This window comes from Perca fluviatilis, chromosome 14 (assembly GCF_010015445.1).
Source record: "Perca fluviatilis chromosome 14, GENO_Pfluv_1.0, whole genome shotgun sequence".
Lineage (NCBI taxonomy): Eukaryota > Metazoa > Chordata > Actinopteri > Perciformes > Percidae > Perca > Perca fluviatilis.
Genome location: NC_053125.1, coordinates 37,413,529 through 37,425,354, shown reverse-complemented (window position 1 = coordinate 37,425,354; position 11,826 = coordinate 37,413,529).

Genomic DNA, 11,826 nt, shown 5'->3' with positions numbered 1-11,826 from the left:
ACTATCTCAGGCAGTGGTGGGATTGTGGGAAGGCAGAGATAAAACAGCTCTGTCAACAATACGCTCTCAATGTCACACGGGACATCACCAGGTCAATGAGGGATCTGGAGATTGAAATTGTGGAATTGCAGAATTTCGTAGATCCCACTGGAAATCTGGGTCATATTGAAGATCTCACATCGAAAAAGTCTGCCATTAGAGACCTACTGGGCACTAAGGTCCAGGGGGCGTTGGTGCGGTCACATTTCCAGAGTGTGGCACTGATGGATGCACCGTCTAGGTTTTTCTTTGGCCTTGAGAAAAAAAATGGGCAGAGCAGATTTCTTCATGCTCTGCGCTCTGCTACTGCACGAGAACTCAGAGACATGAACGTTGTGCTTGAGGAACCACTGGCACTGCAGGAACTGTTCACAGCCCTGCAGAGTATGGAGGGGGGGACGGCCCCGGGCATCAATGGCTTTCCAGTGGAGTTTTACAAGGAGTTCTGGAGGGTTTTTTAATGAGAGTTTTAAAGACATGTTGCTGCCGATAAGTTGCAGGAGAGCAGTAATAACTCTCTTACCGAAGAAAGGGGATCTACAAGAGATCAGAAAGTGGCGTCCTGTGTCTCTGTACAGACTATAAAATCCTGTCCAAAGCATTGGCCAACTGACTGAGAGATGTGATGGAGATGGTGATCCATGAAGACCAGACATACTGTGTGCCTGGTAGGTCCAGCCTGGACAATGTGTCCTTAATTAGAGATATTTTGGATGTCTCTAGTTCTTTGGGTATTGAGACTGATCTCATTTCTTTGGACCAGGAAAAGGCTTTTGACCGGGTCAGCCCGTGTCTTATAGCCATGATCAAGGTTTTGTACCATGACATTGAGAGTGTGTTGAAAATCAATGGTGGTCTGAGTGCCCCTTTTAAGGTGCATAGGGGGGTAAGGCAGGGCTGTCCTCTCTCAGGCATGTTGTACTCACTTTCTATAGAGCCCACGGTATGTAAGATCAGGGCTAGTATTGAGGGGTTGTCTGTAAAGGGTTTTAACAAAAAACATGTCATATCTGTGTATGCGGACGATGTCATTGTGTTTGTAAAAAATCAGCCCCCAAAAGGGCTCATTCAAAAGGTACAAGCTGTTTTAGTGGATTTCTTTTGGGACAAGTTACATTGGGTATCTCAGAGTGTTTTATATTTACCAAAGGAGGAGGGTAGCCAAGGTCTATTACACATAGAAAGTAGAGTGGCAACTTTCAGAGTATAGTTTGTACAGAAATATCTCACAGGTCCAACAGATGTGGTTTGGAGGGATGTGGCAAGTAGTTTGTTAAGGGAGACATCTGGTCTGGGTTTGGACACTGCACTATTTCTGATGGATTTTAAGTTTTAAAATCTGTGTGGTTTACCTCCTTTTTATCAAGCACTTTTTAAAGTATGGAGCTTTTTTAAGTGGAAGAGACTTGAGCCTACATGCTCTCTGCACTGGCTTTTAGAAGAGCCCCTCAAAAATGGGGCTAGGATGGACCTTCAGGACAGCACAATGCCAGGCCTCACCAATATGCTCTGCACCACAGGAGCTGACACCCTGAGGAGAATCGTGGATGTAGCAGTGCCTGGGCTGATGGATACATCGGCGGGGGCTTCCCTTCTGGGGCAGAGGTCTATTCAACAGACCAGGAATGTTTTACAGTAGTGGACTGAGAGACTGACGAAGGAGGAATGTAACATGCTCCAGGAATACTGTGTTGGCGTAGAAACGCCTGATGGGAGTGATCCTTTTCCAGAGTTGGGATTTACTCCTAAACTGGATGGATTTACTGGGGTTTGTTTAATGTGATGGACTCTAAATATATGGACTTTTATACTGTCAAGGGAAAGGTTGTGTACAAAAGTTGTGTAAAATTCTTGAACAGAGATAAACTGGATTTAAGATTGGACACAGTGTGGAGACAGAGACTGGGGGTGGACAGTGGTGTGGAGACAGAGACTGGGGCTGGACACAGTGTGGAGACAGAGACTGGGGGTTGACACAGTGTGGGGACAGAGACTGGGGCTGGACACAGTGTGGGAACAGAGACTTGGGGTGGACACAGTGTGGAAACAGAGACTGGGTGTGGACACAGTGTGGAGACAGACTGGGTGTGGACAGTGGTGTGAAACCAGCATGGAGGGTTCTTTATAAATCACCTCTAAAGAAAAGGACTGGGGATTTACAGTGGAGGATTTTACATGGAGCCATTGCTGTAAATGCTTTTATTTCTGTGATCAACCAACAGTTCTAAGTGGTTGTCCATTCTGTGGTGAAGTAACAACAGTTTTTCACTGCTTTTATGAATGCCAGAGATTCAATGCCAGAGACAAGAAAGAGACCATCTGAAGAATGAACTGGCTGGCCTGACAGAAGAAGTAAGAGAACTTCAGAGAGAGAGAGAGAGAGAGAGGGAGAGAGAAGGCCGACCTGAACATGCTGACAAAGAGACTGCAGAGGAGAGAGAGAGAAGTTGACAACCTTCAGGAGCAGCTAGACCTCCACCTCACCCACACAAAAAAAATCTTCTCTTCACTAATTTTTTTTTTATTTATTATATTCTACTGCACCAGCCACCAAAAAACCCCAAAACAAAACTGCAACTCCACTCCTCCTCCATTACCCTGCCTACCTACCTTATCTCGCTGACACTGCCCCGACCACACAATCTATTCTCCAGACCACAGATTGTGCTCCTCATAGATTCTAATGGAGTGGAGACCCAACGTGCACCTGGCCCATCACCCCACCCTCGACGTAGACTGCCTATATGATCACGTCCACCTCTACAAGCAAGCCGTCCCCATCTTCGCAAAGACGCTGAAGGACACCACTCTGAACTGCAACCCAGCCCCTCCACCCTTTCCCCTGCCAAGGCTACCAAGAAATACCACTACATCAGCAGCAAGGACCCCTCAACCCCGACCGCCCCAGCCGCTATATCACCATCCCCACCAGGCCACCGGCAGGCCACTCCCTCTTCTCCCCCCTGAACTGACAATAGCCCCGACAGAGAGACTGACTGACAGGCAGAGCTACGCCCAGACAGCGCGAGGAACAGCCAACCCACCAGCCACCAGCCAACTGAAGGACATCCAGCACATGCTGAGCCTAATCTGTTCACACCTGATGGAACCTTAACACAAAAAGTACACACACACACACAAACAATTTAGTTTGCTTTTTATTATTATTTTTATCTAAGAAAAGAAAACATTTATATATATTGTTAACAGGAGTTTTCCTCATTTAGAAACATTAAGTATTTTAACAGTATAATGTCTTTTTCTTTCTCTTGTTGGATTGTTAAGGGCCTCCGGTCCTCAACTTTTGGATTGAAAAGTAAAAATGCAGAGTTCCTGAAGGTGATCAATACTACTGACATTGTTGTCCTCCAGGAAACATGGTGTAAAGGTTCTTCCAATGGTTGTCCAATAGGTTACAGAGAAATGATTGTCCCTTCCCCCAAATTAAAAGGAGTCACTCAGGGAAGAGAATCAGGAGGAATGATAATTTGGTATAAATCTGAATATAATGATGCAATAGAATTAGTCAAGAGAGGGGAATTTTTTATCTGGATAAAAATTTAAAAACAAATAATCTCAGCTGACGAAGATATATTCCTCTGCCCCACATACATTCCCCCCTACGAGTCACCCTATTTCAATGAGGAGAGTTTCTCCATACTCGAAGGAGAGATAAACCAATTTCATAGCCAAGGTAATATTTTAATCTGTGGTGATCTGAATGCAAGAAAAGCAGAGAAATTAGACACTATAGACAGCCATGGAAACCTGCACATACTAGGGAACAACAGCCTAACTAACCCCACATATCCCCCCAGAAACAACTACGACAAGGGCACTAACACGAATGGGACACAGGTCCTACAGCTCTGTCGTACGTTAGGTCTATATATTGTCCATGGCAGAGTAAAAGGAGACTCTTTCGGTAGATACACAGCAGTACTGTCGATTATTTTATCTCTGACCTTGCCATTTCTAATATTAAGGCTGTAGGAGCCCAATTGAGCTTTGGATTTATTTTATGATTCTTTCTTCTGAAATGAAGTGAGTATGTGTGTGTTTGTGGATGAGTGAGTATGTGTGGCCATAGGTCGGTCTACACCCACCTAGAGGACGGTTGGGAGGCTTAAGGTGGAGCCCAAGGGGAAAGGCTTAAAAGACAGGAAGCCACAGCAGTGGGTGTGGCCTGAGAGGTGGCCAGGGTCTTTTGACCGTGTGGTGGTGTGCCGTGTGGTGCCATGAAGTGACAAGCGATTTGCTACCATACAAGAGACTGCTTTAATTTAATTGTTACCTCAAGTTTTTGTTTATGTAACATTTCATCTACATCAAGAACAATAAATGATCATTGAATCGGTTACATCAAGTTCTACTCCTCATCTTTACAACTGCACGTGTCAAGATATATCCAGCTCAGCCACAAGTAGTAGCAAACCAGGGAGCAAAGGGCCAACCGGAAAAAGCTTCTACAGTTAGTCAAAAGACTCCTCTGGATGGATATGCTTGGATCAAAGCCATGTTGGATACTTTGAACAAAGGACTACCAGAGCCAGCCATCTTGGATTGTTTGAAGGCCAAAGTGAATCCAAGTGAATCTGAAGGAATCGGTATGTGAACCAACTAAAGTTTAAAGCAATCTTGCTCTGTGTATCTAGAAGATTTCATTGGGATGAACATTGAGTTATATTTTTGGAAGAAAAAGGACTTTTGAGTCTGCCACATGGAACAAAGAGCCTCAAGCAATATGGACGTCAGTGTCACTGATGTGGGACCTGTTGAGGAAGGAAAGAAGGAAGAATTGCTGGAGTTAGAAAGTACGATGAAAGAAGCAAGACTTGCCAGAAAGACTAAGTGTGCTGCATTGACTCGTAAAATGAACCACACAATTGGACTTAAGTCTGATCCAGTCAATCTGGAGAAAGTAAAGGAGAATGTTCAGAAATATACTGACATGTTAGAAGAATTTAAAAACTTACATAAACGATACCAACAGTTATTGCCAAAGGATGAGTGTGCTGCAGACACAGAACAATGGTATGAGCCAAAGTTGATAAACATCAATGAGTTTAAGATTAAGGCTGACGAGTGGGTTCAATCTTGTCCTGTTCAACCACCGGAAATAAGAGATGACATTGGTCCCAAAGACAGTATCTCTTTAGTAAGTCAGAGTTCACGTAGTAGTTCGTATGCAAGCTCAGTATCTGCTCGTCTGGTGGCACAAGCTGAGGCAGCAGCGCTATTAGCTAAGGCCGCTGCTTTGAAGGAAAGGCATGCATTGGAAGAAAAGGAAGAACGCTTAGCTAAAGAAAGAGAGGAAATAAGGAGGCAAAAGGAGACTCTTAACTTCGCAGCTGAGTTGTCCGCTGCAAATGCAAAGTTAGCAGTGTTGGATGGCGTGGAAGAACAAGTTTATTCCACTCCAGTCGATGGCATGAATGCCTACTTTCAGGAGAGGAACTTGGAACTCGCCAACATGGAAACTCTAAAAACAAGGGCTCCAACAAGGGCTCCAACAACCAATGTTCATGGAGAAAGGAGTGTGCGCCCAAAGGACGGGGTACAGCATCTATAGCACTTGCCATTGTATCGACTACCATACCAACAGGAAAGTTCCCACGGTGACCAGAGAGAACACTGGTTATTACACGAGACCCAGGAAGGTATGGGGGCAGCACAAGGGCAGGCACAATCTCTGCAGGTAGAGGGTGTGGCTCGAGAGGGTGCTAGTGATAGTGAGAAATCCCATGATCAATCCGACAGACGAGAGCTCAGTACAGAATATAGACAGCTGAGGGATAATGTTCCTGTTCAAACACAGGCAGACATACCAGATCCAGAACAGGAGCTTGTGCAGCCCAGACCATTAGAAGGCATTGAAGCTTCCAATAGTCTCATTGCTGTCTTAAACAGACAAAATGACATTACATCTATGCTTCTCAAACAGCAGCAATTGACATTATTGCCACCTAAAACTGTTACCTTATTTGATGGGGACATTTTACAGTTTAAGTCATTTATGGCATCTTTTGAACAGAACATTGAGATGAAAACCAACAGTGGACTAGATAGGTTGTTTTACCTTGAGCAATTTACAAGCGGGCAAGCCAGAGATCTAGTAAGGAGTTGCCAGCATATGGATGGAGATCAGGGTTATCTCAGGGCAAAGCGCTTGTTGGTTGAACATTTTGGCAATGAGTATAAAATCTCCACTGCCTATATTGAAAAGGTTCTCATTTGGCCAAATATAAAACCTGAAGATCCTAAAGCACTGAATGAGTATTCCCTGTACCTCAAAGGATGCTGTAATGCTATGGCGAAGATGAACTACATGGAGGAATTGAACGTAGCCTCTACCTTGAAAGCCATTGTTATGAAATTACCCTACAAGCTGAGGGATAGATGGCGGACTAAAGCTCAAAATAAACTGGAAGACAACAGCAGGATTACATTTACAGACCTTGTACAGTTTATTGAGAAAGAGGCCAAGATATGTTCCAACCCAATATTTGGAGATCCAGAACCAGTTGCAAGCAGGAGTAAAAGGCCCAATGCAAGTAAGACCCTTTGTAGACCCAAGTCTACCTATGCCACAAATGTAACAACCCTGAGCAATCCAGCTGCTCCAAGCAGGAATAGTGATGTGAAAACTCCATGCCTCTGCTGTGAGGGTGCTCATTGTCTGGAGGACTGCTCTCACTTTAAGAAGAAAGCACACAGGGAAAAGTTAAACTTTTTAAAGGAAAAAGGACTCTGCTTTGGTTGTTTGTGTAAAGGGCACATGAGCAAAGACTGCAAAGACCGTCTTACATGCAACATCTGCAACCAAAAACATCCCAATGTGCTTCACATCAACTTTGGGGCTAAAGGTCATGCCTAAAGGTCATCAGAGCAGTCACAGAAACACATCAGCAAGGTGTCATCAAATGCTTGTGGACATACAGGGGCCGGGAACAGTAAATGTGCACTGTCAATCCTTCCTGTGCGAGTTAAGGCTGCCAAAAGTAACAAAATCGTTCAAACTTATGCTCTTCTGGATCCTGGCAGTTCAGCAACATTCTGCACAAAGGGACTGGTGCAGAAGCTGTGTCGAGAGGGGCAACAAACGACCATACTACTGAGAACAATGGCACAAGAGATGCCCATAAAAAGTGTGTTAGTATCTGGTTTAGAAGTCAGTGAACTTAAGGGCAAGAACTTCATTCCTTTACTTCATTCCTTTACCTATTCACAGTCAATCCCCTTACTCCCCTGTCTGACCATAGCAAAATAACAATCTATCTGAGTAGAGGAAATCTCAAACACAAAGAACCAGATTGTAATAATCTACAAACCTCTACCCAGTCCTACAAATGAACTGCGAGCAGCACTGATCTCTACAGAAAGGCAATGGACAGTCCACAAATCTGGTTACTCTTGGATGATTTTCTTTGTATATCATTTCCTTACAATGAAGAAGGTGTGAATGTAGCTATTAATAACATGAATGCCATTTTTGACAAGGCAGCATAACTAACCAATTTAAAGAGAAAAAGAAAAAATATTAGTGGTAAAAAATGGTTTGATAATGATTGTAAAAATCTAAGAAAAGAACTAAGAAATGTATCCAATCAGAAACACAGGGATCCAAATAACTACACTGTTCGCCTTCTCTATGGAGAAACACTAAAAGAATACAAACATTTATTAGAACAAAAAGGGAAAAGCATAACAAAAATCAGCTAAACCTAATCGAAGAATCAATACAGTCAAATCAATTCTGGGAAAATTGGCATGAACTAAACACAACATCTAAAGAGGAATTCGCAATCCAAAATGGGGATATTTGGACCACTCATTTTACTACTACTTTATGGCAAAATAGCAAATAATCCAGGCCAACAGGAAATACAGAGGAAATTAAAACTACTTGAATCAGCAATTAAAGACTACCAGAACCCCATTGACACCCTAATTACAGAACAAGAACTAACAGACAAAATAAAAAAGCTTAAACTCTGAAAGGCCTGTGGTGCTGACTCCATTTTAAATGAAATGATCAAATACACAGATAATAAATTCAAATTGGTCATCCTAAAAGCTTTCAATATCACCCTAAATTCAGATATTTTCCCAGTTGTTTGGAACCAAGGACTAATAACCCCAATCCACAAAAATGGAAAGAAGTTTGACCCAAATAACTACAGAGGAATCTGTGTGACCAGTAACCTGGCAAACCTATTCTGCAGCATTATTAATGGCAAAATCTTACAATTCATTAGTGAACACAATATCCTGAGCAAAAGTCAAATTGGACTTCTCCCAAAATATCGAACTTCAGACCACATCTTTACTCTCCACACCCTCATTGACAAACAATTAAACCAGAACAAAGGAACAATCTTTTCATGTTTTTTAGACTTTAAAAAAGCATTTGATTCAATTTGGCATGATGTTCTTTTCTGTAAATTGAGTGAAATGGGTATTGGAGGAAAAACATATGATATCATAAAATCTATGTATACAAACAACAAATGTTCAGTTAAATTTGGCCACCAACAAACACATTTCTTTCCCCAAGAACGTGGAGTGAAACAGGGATGCGGCCTGCCCCCAACTCTGTTCAACATTTATATAAATGAATTGGCAAAAAATCTGGAACTTTCTTCATCCCCTGGTATCACTCTGGGAGATACTGACATCAAATGTTTGTTATATGCTGATGATCTAGTCCTGCTGTCCCCTACAAAAGAAGGCCTACAACAACACCTGGACCTCCTGCACAGTTTCTGTCAGACATGGGCTCTGAATGTTATCCTAAACAAAACCAAAATACAGATTTTCCAGAAAAGATCTGGGAATTACAGTAAACATCAATTCTATTTAAATACAGTTCAATTAGAACATGTAAAAAACTACACATATTTAGGTCTCAATATTAGTTAATCAGGTAGTTTTCAAATTGCTGTGAATGAGCTGAGAGACAAATCAAGAAGAGCATTTTATGCAATTAAAAGAAAAATCAAAACAGACATTCCAATTAAAATTTGGTTAAAAATATTTAAATCAGTAATAGAACCCATTGCTTTATATTGCAGCGAAATATGGGGCCCGCTCAGTAGACATTTAAAATTTACTGACTGGGACAATCACCCCTTTGAGAAATTCCATGTAGAATTTTGTAGAAACCTTCTACACCTACCAAGACACATCCCAAATAACGCCTGCCGAGCAGAACTAGGCCAATGTCCACTCCAAATTACAATTGAAAAAAGATCCATCAAATTCTACAACCACCTGAAAACTAGCGATCCCCGTTGTTTCCACTACAAAGCACTACAATACCAAGAGAGAAAAGTCCCCTCAGTCAGCTAACCCTGTCCCTCAGCTCCCTCACCTCACAGCCCCCAGAGCCTCAGGACACCCCCCTGAGCTCCCTCACCTCACAGCCCCCAGAACCTCAGGACACCCCCGAAACCATCCGGACAAACCAAATCATCTGCAGACAAAAACAGAAATACATGACCTATTGGAAAGACACTACTAAACGTCAAAGCAAAATGGATTGTTACCTGGCCCTAAACCAAGAGTACACAGTAGCTGAATACTTGAGCAACATACGTGACCACAGACTCAGAAAGACTCTGAGCAGGTCCAGGCTGAATGGACACAGTCTGGGACCACAGACTCAGAAAGACTCTGAGCAGATACAAGCTGAGTGGACACAGTCTGGGACCACAGACTCAGAAAGACTCTGAGCAGATACAGGCTGAGTGGACACAGTCTGGGACCAGGACCACAGACTCAGAAAGACTCTGAGCAGGTCCAGGCTGAGTGGACACAGTCTGGGACCACAGACTCAGAAAGACTCTGAGCAGATACAGGCTGAGTGGACACAGTCTGGCTGTGGAAACCGGTCGCCACAGACAGACCTGGCTGCCTCGAGAAGACCGGCTGTGTCAGCTCTGTCCACAGAGACGGGTGGAGACAGAGCAACACTTCCTGCTTCAATGTAGCACATATATTGACATCAGAACTTAGTTCTTTACCAAAATTAAATGTAAACTCACAGATTTTGATACACTTACCAACCAGACAAAATTGCTACATCTACATGGAGAAAATAGTGTGAGCACTGTAAAAGCAGCGAGATATGTGAGTGCATGTCACAGCCTGAGAGACAACCAGCAAAACAACACCTAATATCTGGAGTTCACCTCCCCACAGTTTACTCTGCATTCTCATTTACTCTTCTACTTCATGGGTTTATTTCAAGTTTTCTTTTTTTTTTCCTTTTTTTTCTTTTGTCTTTGTTTTCTTTCTTACATTGACACTATTGATTTTACTGTATATTGATATAATGTTGTTGCTTTCCTGATTTTTTTATTTTTTTAAATGTATATATTTTAGTTTACTCAATTAATTGTATGTATGTATGTATGTATTTCTTCATTATTATCCTTGATGCTTTGGCAATATTGTTATTTTTGACATTCATGCCAATAAAGCAATTTGAATTGAATTGATTCTGGGAGCTGTTTGATGTGCTGGAGAGGGTTTTTACACGGTTTGGTGAGAAGTGGTCTAAGGTTGCTTTCATTTTTGGAGCCGGCTATAGAAAAGATGATGCCTCTAAATGGCAATTACTTAACCTGATTATAGGAGAGGCAAAAACGTCCATCAACAGTAGTAGGAAGAATAAAGTAGAAGACAGGACAGGAAGCACTACCTGTTTTCATCTCTTTAGTGAAAGCCAGAGTCTGGGTTGATTTTAGGTTTTATAAAGAAATGAATAACATTGATGAATTTCGGAAACAGTGGTGCTATAAAGATGCATTATGTTCTGTAGTAGGAGAGGATTTAATATTTGACGGAATAGTTAGGTAGGGATGTGATTGTTTGTAGAGTAGATTACCTGTTTGTTTATGTGCAATATTTGCTGTGACAGTATTTATTGTGATGGAAAAAAATATAGTTTTTTAAAATAAAGGTTTTAAAAAAATCAAAAAATTTCTGTCTCTCTCTCTCTCTCTCTCTGTCTCTCTCTCTCTGTCTCTCTCTATCTCTGTCTCTCTCTCTCTGTCTCTCTCTCTCTGTCTCTATCTCTCTGTCTCTCTCTGTCTGTCTCTCTCTGTCTCTATCTTTCTCTCTCTCTGTGTCTCTTTCTCTCTCTCTCTGTCTCTCTGTCTTTATCTCTCTCTCTCCTACTCTCTCTGTCTCTCTCTGTCTCTCTCTCTCTGTCTCTCTCTGTCTGTCTCTCTCTGGTTAATTTAACAGAGTGATTGTTAATTAGATCAGAACTTCACTCAGAACTCAGAACTTCTCTGTGTGTCTCTCTGTCTCTGTCTGTCTGTCTGTCTCTCTTTCTCTCTGTCTCTCTGTCTCTCTGTCTCTCTATTCTCTATTACTAATACATACAGTATTCCAGATTGAATATGGACATTAAACACAGTTAACACATGACATAACCATACATTCAATAACAAATCAACTTATGCTGTAAATGAAAAGTAAATAAAAAATAACATTTACAAGTCTTAGCATTTGAACAATCTGCTGCAGAAATAAAGTGTTCTGCTTGTGGTGGAGTCTGCATGAGAAAAGAGATCAAGTATTTTGGAAAATATGGTCATTGACTGCATTTTCAGACCTGCCAACCTTGAAAAACGTTTTTGAATAGCAACTTATTGTCTAAGTTCTGTATCATGAACACGGCGGCATGCACACGTAAAAAATGTGCCATTGTGCCATGTCTCTGATGTATTTTGGCTTGTTGGGCATCAGTATAATGTGTCGTTTAGTTCCCTTGGT